This window comes from Emys orbicularis, chromosome 1 (genome assembly GCF_028017835.1).
Source record: "Emys orbicularis isolate rEmyOrb1 chromosome 1, rEmyOrb1.hap1, whole genome shotgun sequence".
NCBI lineage: Eukaryota > Metazoa > Chordata > Testudines > Emydidae > Emys > Emys orbicularis.
The window spans coordinates 144,198,254-144,215,398 of record NC_088683.1 but is presented as its reverse complement, the minus strand read 5'-3'; the positions used below and the strand labels follow the sequence as shown (position 1 = coordinate 144,215,398).

Sequence of the window (17,145 nt, the reverse complement as noted above, 5' to 3'; positions counted from 1 at the left end):
GTTTCAGTCCTAACACAGACAAGGCACTTGTAGTTTCACACATGTTAGCTGGTTGAGTTAACCTTAGCGAGGAGCCTAGAGTTTACCTTGATCAACTAACATGTATTAAAACTACAAGTCGGCTAAATGTGTTACAAATAGACACATCTCCCCTAGTGAAAACAAGGCTTAAACCCAGGTTTTGCTCCATTTACTGCTGCCAGACCTGCAGAACCAACCCAGCTCTTCTTCTCTGCCTTGCATGTCATCAGCAGAAATGCACCCAGTGCAGTGCAGCACCCAGGCTGTGTCATTCATCCACATGGACCCATCTTCTCCCATCAAGCACTTCCAGAGAGTAGAGTTTTCTACTACCATGCTATGGCACCCCCTGTTGGGAAGTGATCTATTGTAACACCAACCATTAATGAAGTAACTACTCGGAGTAGCTCCTGGGAAAGGGAACCTCTGACCTCTGGTGCAGGATTGGCGGGGAGGGGGGGGGGTGTCAGAGGCCCTGGTTCAAAGGTGAATGATGAGGGGTCAGTTGTGACGGTGCTGCCAATACACTGGTGGCTAGGGAGGCCTATAGCCCATCTGGGGAGCCGAGTCTGGTTTGCTGGGGTAAGAGTGAATTACCACTGGGCTCACACACTGGAGAGCAATGGGATGACAGGGCTGAGAAAGTACAAGTGCGTTCCCCCTCCCACCCAAGAGACAGGTGGTCCCCTCAGTCCGTCCATCCCCCTTCCCAGTTGGAGCATTATCTGAGCAAGGCACACACAAAAAGCTCGGAGCACAACCTTGGAAGGGAGCAGGTGAAGAAACAAAAGCCCCGTCCCTTCTCACCGCTGACTAAGTATCCGATGGCCTTGGATTTGGTCTCCTCACTCAGCTGCCCCGTCTTATTCAGATAGTCCAGGACGTAGATGTTGGGGGCAAACAGGACCATGTTCTGCTCCCCGCAGCCGAAGGGCATCTGGAGGAGCTGCTGCAGGTTCTGCATGGCTGTGCCCAGGATATCGCCTGGGGATGGAGATACAGGGAGTCAGTGTGGCCCAGAGCCGGCCTGCGGAGGCAGAGTGCACCGCAGAGCAAGGATGCTAGTGTGAGGCATCCATAACAGGCTTGTGAGATCACAAGCAATAGGAGGGAAAGAGAGAGAGATACACAGAGAAAGGAGGAGACAGAGAAGGGACACATGAAAGGCAAAGTGAAGGGCGTGCTGCTGGAAGGACAGATGGGAGCACTAGGCTGGACGAATAGCTAGAGTCGTGGGCCCAGAGGCAGAGACGGGGGAAGGAGAGAGAAAAAGGGGTGAAGTGCTAGCAAGAGACTACAGCAGTGGGCAGCTGGGGGATAAATGGAGGGGCTGTGACGAGTGCACAACGGGGTGAGGAGTGGAACGGGTGGAAAGACCACTAACGTCAGGCACGGGGAAGGGACGGCAACAGCACCCAAAGCCGGGCTCTTCGAACTGCCTCACTTACCCAGCACTGAGAAATAGGCTCTGGCCGAGCCCTGCACCACGTTCTCTGGGAGCTTCAGGGACATTGGCTGCGGCGCTGTCTTTCCTGGGGAAAAGTGACATAGATGGGATTGTAGTAAAATCCCCCCATGTAGCAGTGACCAGGCCCCAGCACAGGAGCTAGGACACTGCCCCTGCTGCTGTCTTTCCCCTGGCACTGCACAGGGGCTCCCTGCCTTTAGCAGCTCCATTCCTCCATAGCTTTATAGTGAACCCCCCACGCATCCCCAACTCCCCTCTCAGGTGTGGATCCCCTCACCTCCCACCCCAACCCTCCACATGAAGCGAGGTGCCACCACCTGGTGAGACAAGGGAACTGCAGTCTCCCGCTCTTTCCCTGGCACCTTCCAGTTTGTAATTTCACTCCATGGAATCAGAGAGTGCAAGAAGGGGAAAGCCCCATTAAATCCCATCTAGCCCATCCCCCCAGGAACCGTTCCCTAAGACCTATACTTCCAGCCCTTCCCTTGGGGGCCATTCCAGCCCTTCAGTGTTAGGAAACGTTTCCTCGTTATCCAGCTGGAGGTGTCCCACTTTCTCAGTTCCATATTACTGCTTCTAGTTAGCTCTTCCCCTCGGACACCCGGGGTTTCCACCCTTCCCTTTGCAGAGGCAGGTCAGGAGGGGTGGGACTCTTACCAGCTGCACAGAGCAGGAAGTTGTAGGTCGTTTCCTTCTCAAACCCTTCAGGCTTCGGGTTGGGGAGGAAAAGGGAAGAGGAAGGAAAATGAGAAAGGTGAGAACCTGCAGAGACATTGAGCACCTGGTGGCAGAAACATCTGGGCAGGGGTGATGGAGAGAGATGGGGAGAAGAAAACGCTGGGGAAAAGAAAGAAAGAAAGAAAGAAAGAAAGAAAGAAAGAAAGAAAGAAAGAAAGGAAGGAAGGAAGGAAGAGCAGGGCATGAATCAGAGAAAGAGGGAGACTTGCAAATTCTCATGTAATAATAATTCTCATGAAGCCAGCAGATAATAGATGGAAATCGGCTACTAACAAGTTATTGCCTCCTCACTCCCAAGGGGAGGATATTGCAGTGTTCTACCATGGGTGAGTCGTTGCTGCTAGCACACTGTAAAACATGGACTTTCCTTGTTACACAGAGAGAACTTCCAGCTTTACACCATGTGCTGATGCTGATAATATGCTGTGATGCTAATGAAGGGATGTAGGGGCTCGATCCTGCCAAGTGTTTAACTTTAAGGCTGTATGAGGTCAATGGGACAAGTCATGTGCCTAAAGTAAAGCTTTGCTGGGTCAGGGCCAAAGCGCTCAGTGCCCTGAAATGACATATTGTAGTGACTGCAGGGCCACCTAGAAATTCACCATTACACACTGTGGCCGATTAGTCCTGTAGGGCTACAGTAGGGATAGAACTCAGCTCCTCCTGCTCCAAAGGCCCAGACCCCCATGGCTTGAACTAAAGAAGAAGCCCTGTTATTTATTGAGATGACCAAAACAATTTTGACTAAAACTCAGGAACTAAATGTTGTTAAAAAAGAGGGTTTAGTCAAAACATTTTTAGTTTTTGGAACACACCCCTCCCCCGCAAATTTTCTTCTGAGAATAGTCGGTTTTCCCCCTATTTATAATTGTTTTCCAACTTTTGCCAGGTGGTAAATAGTAGCCAAGTGTGAAAATTGGGCTTTCCCTCTCTTTCTTCACCCACTTAGCATCCAGGTCCACCCCCTAGCCCTGGCTCTGCTCCAGCCCAAGCACTAGCTCCACCCAGACCTGGAGGACCCTGCATGCTGGATGCATTACACACAGCTCCGGCCAGCTGGAGGGAGAGGGACAGCAGTGGCACAGCAGCGGAGTGCCAGATGCACGTGCCGTGCAGCAGCAGGAGGAGGGCGGGCGGGTGAGTGGGTGGCTCGGCGGTGACAGAGGAGATCCTCAAAAAAGGTCGGCCTGCCGTGCCATCTCAAGGAGCTTCGCCCGGCATGGGGCTGTGGGGCGGGATGGGTGCCGGGAGCTGTGAGCACTGGAGAGTAGCATCTCCTTCCAGAGCTGGGTGCGCATGTGAGACCTCTGGGGGCCCCTGGCCAGAGCATCCATCGCCCCCCGCAAGGCCAGTTGGAGGAGGTAGGGGGGAGGTGGGACCTCGATCCCTCCTGCTCCCCCTCTTCCGCGTCATTGCCCGCCCACCCAAAGTCGGGGCCCACCCAAATGTCCCATGTTAGCTATGCCACGGTTGTGCCAGTGCTTAACCACCCTTATAGTTAGAAAGTTTTTCCTAATATCTCACCTAAATCTCCCTTGCAGCAATCTAAGCCAATTACTTCTTGTCCTTGGTGGACATGGAAAACAATTGATCACCATTCTCTTTCTAGCACATATTATTCCTGGGCGAATTCTGCACCAAAACTTTAAAAATTCTACATACAATATATTAAAATTCGACATATTTTATGTGTCAAAATAACGCAATATAATCACACCGGTTTCAATTATTTTGGTAATTTATTTAAACTACAATACAATGGATGGAGAATAGAAGTAGGGATCATTGGAGGAAATCCCCAAATCCTCTTTGTCTAATAGTAATGTAGCTAGGCTTGACCCTTTATTTCTAGTTATTAGTCAAGATATAACAATGTTATATGCAGCCATAGGTTCATATTACATCATAGGGAACTGAAGAGCAAGTGAGGGCTGGGGAATCAAACTTATAGTTTATATTGGCTACTGTCCCTCTCCAGAAAGGTCAGAAGTAAACAGTTAATGATGTACATTTTGATAGGAAAATGTTTCAGTCCAAAAATTTAGACCAGTTCTAATCACTCAAGCACCATAAGCATTTATAAGGCCACACCGTCATTTACAATAGGGCTTCTTTACACCACTCTGGCAATGTAAAGGAGCCTTAAAACTTTTACACCTGTTTTATGCTCCTGGGGGAATTCACTAAGAATGGGAACAATTCACTAAGAATGGGAACGACTAAGCAGGCAGGCTGCTACATTATGCTCTGCCTCAGGGGACAGAGCCTGCCTCATGCCTTCCTCCAAACACCCCAGAGCCCTGTCCCTCCACGCCAAGCCTGTCACAATGGCAAGCCAGAGGGACAGAGTCTCTCTCATTCATTCACTTGCTCGCTCACCTGCCCGCCCAGTCCTCCCTGCCCCCCACCGTGTCTCCTCCAGCTGCTCCAGGCCGCCAGGGACGGGGGAGTGACTGCACTTCCCTTTGCTTCCCCTCAGAAGTCATTTTTGTGTGGGGAACCAAAGAAATCTGCAGACGACATGGTGCAGAATTCTCCCAAGAGTAACATATTTGAAGATTGTTATCTTGTTCCCCCTCAGCCTTCTCTAGATTAAACATGCCCAATTCTTTCAACCTTTCCATATAGATCAGATTTTCTAAACCTCTTATCATTTTTGTTGCTGTCCTCACTCCAATTTGCTCATGTTTTTCCTAAAGTGTGGCACCCAGGACTGGCCACAGGACTCATTCTTACCTTGAAGCTTACAGAGTTGTTTTTTCTGGGTTGATACAATAATGTGAATCATATCTTTGCCTTACTGAAAAAAGTGGGATGCATTTCTGTAACTCAGAGAGGAGCTGCAGTATTAGATCATGTGTTACTGCTTACATCACACAATTTAAAAATGATTAGTGCTTTCCTATAATGGAGAGAGGAGTGGCCACCTCTATCACGTGATATTGCTCTGATCAGACATGTAACAAGTTATCACTACTTCCCTATTACATAGAATAGCTATGGAGCTTTATATTATGAGATATTGTTTATGCTGGCTGGGTGTCATGTCAAAAAAAAAAAAAAAAAAAAACAAGGGGAAAAGCCAGGGGTTCCTCATCACAAAATACTGTAAGAGACAAACATTTATAGGAAAATATGCAAAAAAATCATTGGCTCACATTACCTTGAGCACTTTTTAATTGTTTGCAATCAAATGATTTAAAATAAATAATGATAATTTACTAATCATTCACAAATGTTTTAAAATGAAGGCACTGTCCCATATTCCACTACACTGGTCACATACAGCACAAGATTTGTTACAGTTCCTGGAAGTGTCCTGTTTGGGAATGGGCCGGCACGGTTTACAAGTAGATCTGGGAGAAATTTTTTGGAAAAGCTTGTTTTTCGCTGTAAAATGCAGATTCGGATTGACAAAAACATTTCTCACATTTGTGCTAAATTCACCAAATTGTTTCAGTTAAAAAAATCAAAACATTTTGTTTTGACATTTTCTAAACAAAATATTTTGATTTTTCAATTCAATATTACTTTTTAAAATTTTAGTTTAATTTTATGTTGAAAAAAAGTAAAACAATTTGAAAAAACAACAGTATGATTCATGTCAGGTCGTTATCAAACTTTTTGTTGGACTTAAAACTACATTTTTTTTGTCCATTTTGGTTCATCAAAAAACCCTGAAACATTTTCATTTGGGTTCACCCAAAACGATTCTTTTTTTGATTTTTCAGTTGGCAGCAAACCAAAAAAACCAGTTATTTGCACAGCTCTATTTACAAGGACCCACGATCCACGTCCACAGCTAATGTAAATCTGCAGAGCTGCATTGAATTTAATGGCACTATGTCAATCTACACTGCTGAGGGCTCGATCCCATGACTTGTTATGGACAAAACCTAAAAGTCATGGTTACTGTCCCAAAAGACATGGCTTTGCTTATTATTTCAATCACACGGTGTAACAAGATACCAGTATTTTTCTGTAAGAAGTTATGCAGTATTACAGTTTATACTGGCTAATATAGTGACTTATCGCTGCTTCCCTTTACAGCATTAGAGAACGTGTTATTGCTGAGATCATATTAAGTCATTATGGCTTCCCTATAAAACCAAGAAGACCTGCAGCATTATATCACTTGTCACTACACAGCAGTAAGTTATCATGGCTTCTCTACACCACAGAGACCAAACAGCCCACCTACCTCCACTAACAGCTGTTTGATCACCGTGTCCTTCCGCCCTTTGTCCAGGGTCTCCACTACCTCGTTCCCGCAGGGCAGATCTGTCTTCAGGGCCTCAGCGCTCACTGAGAAATCCACATTACCTGAAACAAAGGAGGATAAGTGTTCTGCCAGGCACTGCAGCTACAGAGGTGTTAGTGTCATTCGCTTGGTGTTCTGCTTTGATTACATGGAAACCTCTCTAAAGAGGGAAGAGCTCAAGTCACATGTAGGTTAGCACTTTAGCACAGCTCTGCGGCAGCCTTAGTTCCAACCCCTAGACTCCAATGGCTACATCGAATGGGGCTGGGCAAGATGGAGAGGAGGGGAGTGCAGGGTAATTTCTTCAGATTCTGCCGCCCAGACCCCTGCATAGTGTCAGAGCCATCATCTTCCTTTTCCAGAAATTTCAGACCCAACCAGTCTGTCAATCCAGGTATTTATATGGCCCCCATCGCAGTAGTCAGATGGGGAAACTGAGGCACAGGGACACTGACTTGCCCAAGAGCTGGACACTGAGTCCACGTCTCCTGAGTCCAGTCCAGTGCCTCAGCCACAAGGCCAGCCTTCCTCCTTGGAGCCACCAGAAATCTTATCCAGAAATTTCAGTGCCACTTGGTCCCTTTCACAGAGGTTTTGGAGCCATCCATTAGTTCCTGATCCGAGATTTTGGAGTTGCCAGGTCCCTTACCCAGAGATTTTGGGGTCACAGTCCAAGACACTGTTTTCCGTCCGTTCACACAGAGACAATAAGATTCTTCTTCCTTCTCCACAGGGGTAGCCCGGAAGTCATCAGATGGAGCCAGTGAGATGCTGACCTGTCAATCATACAGAGAGGTGCCATCAGGCAGGGAGAGAGAGGGGTTCGAAGGGTTTGGGGGTAAATGGAGATGGGACAGTGCAGGGGAGGAGAGGGGGCAGGGAGTTTGGGGGCCACAGGGATTTGGTGGGGCAGGGATTGAGGTGGGGAAAGCTGAGGGGTACTGAGGTTTGGGGAGGTGCAGGAGACTGAGGATGGGCAGAGAGTTGGGTGCATGGCTCTGAAGAAACAGGTGATTGCAGGGCCTGAGGGACCTGGGACCAGTTGTGGGAATAAAGACAAAGTGGTGACCCCAAATTTACCACCTTGGTATGAGACTGAGAGCCCTCTGGTGTCTTGTTAGGGGAGGAGGGGAAGTGCTGGCTGTGGGGGGCGGGGGGCTATCTGGGAGTAGCTGAGAGGGAACAGAATTGGGGACCATCAGTGAGCGTAGCGAAGGGCAGGAAAGGGATGGGGAAGCGGATGAGAGGGCCTTGGGGGCCCTTAACACTGTAAAGTTTGTTCCCGCTTCACTTTATCTAGAATGAAACCCATTTAAATAAAAGCTGAGAGAAAAGTCACCACAATTTTGCAGGGACCCCCTTCCTGAGTCCCCTCCAGTCCCTTGTGCTGGAGCAGGAATACACTGCAGGCTAGTGGGGCTAAAGAGTCAGTGCCGTTTCCATGGATGCAACAGGCCAGCGAGTTTCCCAGCGGCTGTAGTGCAGCTGGGGGTGTTGTGCGGCATGAGGCCAAAGGCCAAGCACATGTGTCCATTCCAGGAAGCCTGGAGTCTCCACTAGAGTAAGGGGTGATGCACAGTGTGTGGTCACCCCAGGTACCTTGCTTACCATGGGGTCATGAGATAGGCACAGGAGGTCTAAGGCCAGCTGCCTTCAGCCACACAGGAAGTTGGTGTCAGGTATATCTGCAGCTCGCAAACCTTTGTCAGCCAAACAGATTCCTTCTTTCATAACGCCCACTCTGTACCTCTATAGTAACACACACCTAGGAGCCAATCGGATTCTTCCTTTCCATCACCCATTGCTTTCCACTGTAATAAGACACTTTCCTAGGGGCCATCAGCTGCCTCCCTTGGATGGGAAGCCATGTTGCAACTGGCCCATGTGGTCTCCTCCCTGGCCCCTGCTGAGCAAAGCTGCGAGTGTCCCTTACCCTGATGCAGCGGGTCAGGTAGTTGAAGACAGTGGCCCTTAGTGTGAAAGCCTCGCCGCGCACCACAGAGTAGGGCAGGGTGAGCTCCACGAAGAAGGGCTGGAAGGCTCTGAGGGACACGGTCGGGGACAGGCCAAAGCCAGTGTCACTTGAAGTGCAGAACATGTTGGCTTTCCATTCTGTGATGGTCACGGCCAAATCAGCACTTCCGACAGACCTGGTGACAAAACAAGAACGAGATGGGGGGAGCTTTCCTAGCTTTGAGGGAAACAACTGTGTCCCTCACAACATCCTGAATGAACCCCCCCCCCTTTTGTAACTGCCTTGGGAGCACTGGGGGTGTGCATGCTGGTTGGTTATTGTAGGCTCACCGCAGAACACTTCCTCCCATCCTATCCTACATCCAGCTCCACAGAAGAATCATCCAAATAACAAGACTGGGGGTGGGGTTCCACGGTGAACAGAAAATCCCGCAGAACACACGGATACAGAAAAGGATGAGATGCATAGCTAATAGCGACTTCTGCTCCAGAGCTGGGACCAAAAAGAAATTACACCTCCCTCCGACACACACAAACAAACACACACACACACACAACAGGGGATTGTCCATTGAGATCCACACAATTGTCTCCCAGTTACTGAGAGGAGACGGAGTCGCTGTGGTGTATTAGTAGAACTAGTTAACTTACTTCCTGTCTTTCCTCTACCTGCCCATCTATCCCTCATGCTTGTCTCTCTCTAGCCTATCTACAAAAGATACTCCATCTATCACAGAAGGATATAAGCACATCTCATGGTGTCTGAGCAACTTCTTCTGAGAGTCTGTGTAACCCAGTTGACCACACTCACCACATCCCTTAAACATCACTTACTTCACTGGAACTAAATCCCAAATCCACGTCTCAGGGAAATACTTCCGGATGGTCTCCACTGGGCCATGAATGAGATTTTCCATCATGCCACCAACTAAGGTATCTGCATCATATGAGAGCCTCGCTTTAGATGTTGGAGGAGGTAAGGGAGAGAAAGGTGATATGTTAGACCCCATTCTATATCATGGCACTTTGTTTCCAGTTAGTAACAGATTAGATTCTAAACCCTAAATTTGAAACCCCCTCTTTTCAAATTCCGACCCAAACTTAAACCTATCTCTGCTTGCAACCAATCACTCCCTTCCCACCCCACTCTCCCAATGTCATCAGCTGTCTTTTCTGAATTTCTTTAGAAGCCATTGAAAAAACATCTCTATTGCCCTATTATGAGCTCAGCACTGTCTGTTTTCTAAAGACTTCTGCACTTCTTATAGGGGTGGTATTGATGGATGAACATGTTTATTCCAACTCCACCAATCATGGAGCATATGGGAAGCCCAGACATAATAACTGCATTGAAGCAGCCCTCAGAGCCCTGCCTATATCCACTTCAAATGGAATTAACCTGTGGAACTCACTGCCCCAAGCCGTTATAGATGCAAATAGTTCAGTGAGTTTCACAGAAAAAAATCCTGTGTCTGTATATGACGAAGAGTAGCAGCAACACTAGTGACACCAGCTAGGATTCAGATGATCCGGGATATCTGTCCTCGTGCTTCAGGGCATAAGCTGATATCCAGCCATAGATCAGGAAGAAATTTGCCCCATAGCACAGTGAGGTGTAATACAGAGGTTTTCCACCTTCCTCTGAAGCAGCCACCATTGGCCACTGTCGGAAGAGGGACCTTGCGCTAGAAAGACGACAGTGCTGATCCAATATGGTCAGGAGGCAGGACACTGCCATATACAGACCAGTAGTCTGATGTTCTACAGTAGGAATGGGGACATTGGATTAGAGGGTCAGTGATCTGATCTAGTTAGTCTTCATTTCCACTGGTGTAACTGAGAGCATAATTAACACTAATATTTAGACATCTAATCTCAAGAGCTCTTCACAAGGCTGTGTAAGTATCATTAGTTCCCTTTTACAGATAGGAATATTGAGGCACAAAGAAGTGACGTGGTTCACCCAAACTCACATAACCAAGGCAATGGCAGAGATGGGAATGAAATTCAGATTTCCTGACTCCCAATTCTAAACCCTCTCCACAAGTTCACACGGGGTATGCCTACATTGCAATGTAAGCCCAGGGTTATGAGAACTTGAATTAGCAGACCCTGGGTTTGTCAATCCAAGTTTTGAGCGTCTAAACTCACTTGTAACCCCAGGTTAGGAATTGTTGAACCCTGGGTCCCAGCTTGGGGTTCCAGCATTTACACTGCATTATGTGGGCCCGTGTCCAACCACCTCTATCCCAGACTTCCTAGCGCTCTCCGAAAATGTGGCCACACTAGCCCTTTGTTCATGGAGCAGTGTGGGAAAACTTGACTGTTCACCAAACTTCACTGTCCCATGGACAAAGAAAGTTGATCTATGGGATGCTTTTGGCAGACTCCCAGAGCATGAGTCCAGTGGGGCTGTATCTACACTGCAAAGCAATAGAGTTTGAACCCTGGGTCCTGGCTTGACTCAGGGTCCTCCTTCTATCCCTGTGGGGTCCTGGGACCCTGGGTCCAAGCCATGGGTTTGCACTATTTGTGCATAGATAGATGGGAGTTTAGGCCTCAGCCTGAGTTAAAACCTTGGGCACACCCCTTTGAACTTGGCCCTCTCTCTGCTTAGTTTTTCTTCTGGCGCTTGCTATAAAATGGAAATGTGGAAGTGGAAATCGTCCTGTCCCATAAATTCAACAAGATTTAGCAGCCATTTTGTGCCAGTGCAGCACAACTACATTAGGGGGTGCAAGGTGCCACTGCATCAGTGTAGTTACAACAGTTCATATTTCCTTAGCTGGTGAGCAAGCAGTGGAAATGGACCAGATTCCTATTTCAGGACTGACTTGCTTGGATTTCGGCCAGCACAGCTGAGAACAGAGTCTGGTCCTACTGGTCTAGTTTCCATGCAGAGGAGAGGGTGAAAGGGAGGGGAGCAGGGAAAGCACCTAACCTAAAAGGGGGGTATAAGCGGGGCAAAACAAAGCAGGATATTTTACCAGCAATACCATATGCTTCAGGTACACCGTAAGTTCTCTCCATGCAGGGTCTGGGCTTATGGACCTTGGTGCTGGTGAAGACTTTTAAACCCATCGCCTGTAAAAAGATAACCCAGACAGCTATGTGGGAAAGTAAACCATATGTCAGGAGATAAACGTGCCGTCTGGACTGGACCGGCATGTGACAGGCTTATCACAGTGCAGGGATGGGTCATTGCAAGAGCAGATACTAAGGCCTGAGACGTCAATGCCAGTGTGGCTGGCGGGAAGCCAAGGGTGAGGTCTATGTCAGTGAAAGGCGCCGGATCAGCAGCTGGTGACGGACGTCCTGTGTATCCTCAGAGCAGGTTCATCAGAGGCATGAGCACTGCAAGCTTGCGCTGTGCACTCAGCCCCTGCCGGCTTGCCTTGGCCCTGCCCTGGAGGGAGTTCAGTCTCTCTGGCCCAGTCCATCCCCTGCCTCTCTGCTGAGATGCCTAACAGTCATTGTCAGGTGTGCTGGGGTTTGGGTGATTTGGGAGCAAGTCCCACTGGGAACAAACCTGAAATCCCGCAGGACACCAAACCCTCACTAGCTGGGGCTGGGTAATTACCCTGGGTGCTGGCTCAGAGCGGCACTCCGCACATCTGTGCGTGTGCGTGTGTAGCTAAAATGGAGACTGGCACTTCACAGAGACCTACATAGATGAGATAGAGAGCGTGTGGGACAGGATCTCTATGACAAAATGGCTGCAGAGGCTGAGTTGCCCATTTCTGGACTCTATTTCTTTGCCCCAGCTGTTAGGACGTCTCCTTTTCGTATTTAAATTAGTGATGGGAAACCTCTAGAGTTCAGTGGTTGAGAGAGGCATTCGGGCCTCAATGCTGGGGGGATCCCATCTGGGGTTTTCTGGCCCAGCTTTAGTTATTACCTCGAATGTGCTGGCTAACAAGCACCCAGCTCAGACAGCATCAGGTGAGGCAATCTTCTGAACTAAAAGCGATTTCACACACCAAAGGGAGACGTGGCGCTCACCTTGAGAACATTGTAGGCGTCCCCTTCACCGTCAGGAGAAATGGGTCCATAGATGAATCCGTTTATAATGACGTTGTTGAGTTTCACACAAGGGTTATCGTCTTCTTCCTCCAAATGGTGCTCCCGGTAATTATAACCCCTGATCTCCTTCACTGGGAGCAAATCATACACCTGTGGGGACATGCCTTGATGTCAGTGACCACAGGCCCAATAATAATAAACCAGCGTGTGCCACCCTAGCGATCACAGACAACTTTAAACTAACACACCCGTGTGTGCAATCCCAGTTACCAAGGTTGACCCTACAATAACAAACCCTACAGTAACAGAGCAGAATGTCTGACTCCAAGGCTCAGCACTGACTTTTCCATAATAACCCAGTGTGTGCTGACCAGTGCTCACCAGTGGCCCTCCAGTAATAAATCAGTATGTGTGTTTGTGTCCTCACAAGTGGCCCCAGAACTATAAACCACTGGGTGCAGCAATAGTTTTCATGAGGGCCCTACATAGATCAAGCAGTGGGCGCAGCCCCTGTGCTGACGAGGGACCCTACAATAACAGACTGACTGCTCTGCCCTAGCTCTCACGAGTGATTCTCGGCACTTTCCAGACAAGACCAGCTCTTGCACCTGTTGATCACTGGGCCAGGCTGGCACTTACAGAGCTGGGCGAGAGCTCGGCTTCAGGCTTCATGAGGAGGACGCTCTTGTCCACAGCACGGACGGCGCACAGGGAGCCCGGGGAGGCTCCGACCCGGAGGTGAGTGTCGGAGGCGGGGAGGCCCTCGTCCAGAGAGAAATGCAAGTCAACCTGCAACGCCAGGAAAGGAGTTAGAGGAGCTACTTCTCCAGGTACCTTCACACTCTGCCTCGCAGCACAGCCCAGTCCTGGAACCGCCGCACACAGCTCTGTCAATGCCCCTGAACTCTGCCCTGCAGCCCCCGCTATTCCAGTCCTGGGCTCCCCACACAGCCCGGCCAATGCCCCTCAGCCCTGACCAATGCAATTCAAACATGACCAGCAGCGCCCCCATACGTCAGTTCTGCTTCCACCCTTATAATTCTGCCTATGCAAATTACTCCTGATGTGCATTCATCTCTCATATTCAATTACTGATCCATGGTCAGTGCCCGATGGGCTCACGGAGCCATTGAACATTTCCTGAGTCTTCCTTGAAATTTGCAATTCCAGGTTCCACAGGTGGGCCATTGTCCATGGGGTGAATGTGAGTTATAGAAACCGGATGCTCACCTTATTGGCAAAGCAGTTTTCAATCTTGAAATCTTCGGAATTGGTGATAACGTCCCCGCTGGGTAAAGTGGTGTATACAAGTACCCGGGCCAGGGGGGCAATATCAGGCCTCACGGGGAGCCTCAGCTCAAATACCTGGATAACTGGCAAACAGAGAGAGGGGGCGAGGGCTAAGCTATAGAGAATCAGCTCCAGGGCCACACATTTCCCTAGGCTCCCTCATTATTGCTGCAACATCAGCCACCCTGAAAAATTCGCTATCCAAGGGTAAGAGTTTTGGCGCATAGTTGAGGCCTTTGACTCTTACTGCAGACACCCGGTGCAGGATGTTCAGGTGAGATGGGTTTGGTGGATCTCAGCATGTCCCCTAAATCCATATCAGCTAGAGTCTAGCACTGTCCTCCATCAGTGCAGGACCCCCCTGCCCATGCAATAATGAAGGCGAGGAAAGAAGTGCATGTTGTACAGTGGCTCTGTGCGGAGGGTTGTGCTCACAGAGGTGCAGAGGGGGTGGGATTCCACACTCCTGCTCCTCAAGGTGGAATTTGCCCAGCCAGCCTGAATCATTCAAACTGGGGATCCTTCAGACTGCCATTAATGAAATGAAATCGGTCAGGGGAACTGCATGTGTGTCAAAGGGGGGAGGGATAGCTCAGTGGTTTGAGCATTGGCCTGCTAAAGCCAAGGTTGTGAGTTCAATCCTTGAGGGGGCCATTTAGGGATCAGGGACAAAAATCTGTCTGGGGATTGGTCCTGCTTTGAGTACGGAGTTGGACTAGATGACATCCTGAGGTCCCTTCCAACCCTGGTATTCTATGATTCAAAGGGACAGAAAGACCATGACTAGTGAGACAAGAGAGAAAGCAAAGAGGAGAGAAGGGCACTTTTCTTGGCACCTCCTTCAAACACAGCAGCTCAGCCTCCCAGGACAGGCAGAGAAAGGGGTGAGGAGAGCTCACAATGAGAACAGGCCAAAATTTTTCAGATGATTTTTTGTTGTTGAAAAACGCAGACTCGGATCAACCAAAACATTTCACAAATTTGTGTGAAATTCACCAAATGGTTTTGGTCAGGAAAAAATCGGCAACAAATCAGAAGGTTTTGTTTCGACATTTCCTAAATGGAAGGTTCCATTTTTCAATTCAAAACAACTCCTCATTTACAATTTCCCTTCAATTCTATTTTAAAAAGATTAAAGCAGCTCAAAAGTGAAATGGTTCAGTCGCCCCCAAACAATTGTTTTTGGAGGTTTCTGGTTCGGTCAGTGAACTGGGAAATCAGTTATTCACACAGCTCTACTCACGTTCTCCATCCCCCACAGGATGCACCTCGGTGCCTGCCCTCACGATTCCTCCTTTGGCCATCACATGCCAGGAAGAAGAAACCCTCATGTTACAGGGGTCCTGGTCAGAGGAGGGAGATGCTCACGGGGGAATGCTGGGGGTGGGGGGTGTCTATACTGATGCCTTCCTGTGGGGAAGGAGCAGAAAATCCCGCAGAGCCATACAGAGTCCCAGACCCAGACTGGAGTTTACCGGGACCTCGACCAAGTCAGACATTCTCTCTCCCTGCAGAAACCATCCACTGGCTGGCCAGTTCTGCATTTCCATCACTGGCTTTTACATGTAAATGTCAAGGTCAAGAGAACCTGGCCTCAGGGCAGTTTGGTGACCTGGGACATATATGGGTGTCTGGCCTCCAGTGCTGTGTCATGTGTACGGAGGTAGAGGTCACTAGGTCCGGGTTTACCACATAGTAAAAGACGATTTCCTTCTGCTCCCCCACGGCCTCTGGCTTCAGGATGTAGTGCACCCGGACCATCTCATTGGAGCCGCAGCTTAAAGTCTGAGACAGGGGCTCGATTTTGAGAAAGCTCTTACTCGGGGAGTAAAAGCGTGTTGCTGTGTGAATGGCGTTACCATACACAGGGGTGATCCAGTCTGTGTCATAACAGTTCAGTTCAGATTTATGGTTTGCCTGATAAAGAAGAACGTTTTTACATCAGATCAAAAAGTGAGTAACAAGTCTACTAGCATTTCAGAAGGAAAAAGTGGGTAATTTTAAAAACATGTTCTTGGCAGATTTTTCAGTGCACAGTGCATTGATCTGCATTTTCCATGCTCATGTGGCGAGAGAGAGATGGAGAACCAGAGGGAGAGCGACAGAGTGTGTGCAAGACACAGAGAGCAAGGGACAGACAGAGAGAGAGCAAGACAGAGAGAAGGAGACTGAAATTCCCAGCCAACAAACTCTTTGTTTTATCTCCCGATGGGCAGAGAGAACAATAAACCCACGGACATCTCCCCTGGAGCTTAGTCAGTGACACCTCCCATCCCCTAGCTCCCTGGATTCAGCCACTCACAGTGATTTGAATGGAGTTTTCTGTGAAGTTGACAGTGTCTATAGAAAACGAGACTCGGCCCTCTTCATTCGTTGTGTAGTTGGCTTCATAGTTGTTTCTCCCTATGGAAATCCAGATGGTTTTGTTAGCGATTGGAGCATCAGTCCCGTCCACCAGCTTCACCTAAAGGAACAAATCCAATCTCCGTTGCTTTTACTACTCAGGGAAAGCAGTCCCCACAGTCCTAATGACCCTTTGCCCACGTTATTCCCCTGAGGCAGCTCCAGAGGGTGTTTCCTACAGAGCTGACCAAGGGCCAGGCGTGTATGAATGTGCTGGGTGAGTCTGAACCACCTGAGGAGGTGGCGCGTCCTCACAGAGTGTGTGATTGGGAACATGGGAAGGACTGTGCTGGCCACACCAATGGACCTTCTCCTCTGTATCCTGTCTCTGACAGCACTAGGAGGTCAGAGGAAGGCGCTGCAATTCCCACTAATGGCAAGGATACCGCAGCATGTGTAGAGGCAGAGGGAGATGGCTCCTGTTCCCGTGGTTTGTGATCCTCCCACGTTTTCCCTTTTCCATTTGCAAGTTCTCATTCTCCACAGACAAGCACACTCGTGTCAGGTAATTTCCTGGGCTCTCAGAGGTTCCCTACCTGCCCGGAGAAGGGGATCCCTGGTATGTAATGAGAGTCCACCTGCTCAAAGCTGATTTTGCTCATGGTGCCTGTGATCTCACTGGAGTCTGTCCCAGTTAACTCCACCCCTGCAAGAAAACACAGCAAAGAGGGGCTTGAACTAATGCACTGACCTGCAGCACCTCCAGATGCTCCTATCCTGCCCCACGTTGTCCAGTTCTGCCAGTGCCCTTCAGTGCTGGCTTGCAACGCCCACTGCTATTGCAGTGTGGCCCCACAGCTCCAGCAGGTCAGCATGATGCATACCTGTACCCTCTTCCGTGATCTTGCTTTCAACCTCAATTTTCATCTCATAACTCTTTCGCTTGAGCTGGAATATTTTAGTCTTCACCACATTGGAGACACAGCCTCGAACATCCGCCTGAGCCAGAGACCAAAGAGGAAATTAC

The 17,145-nt window shown here is 49.0% G+C and overlaps 1 pseudogene; it reads right to left on the bottom strand.

Annotated features, from left to right (window-relative positions):
• Nucleotides 1–17,145, bottom strand: part of LOC135885884 (alpha-2-macroglobulin-like) — a 170,762-nt pseudogene that overhangs the window by 26,081 nt on the left and 127,536 nt on the right.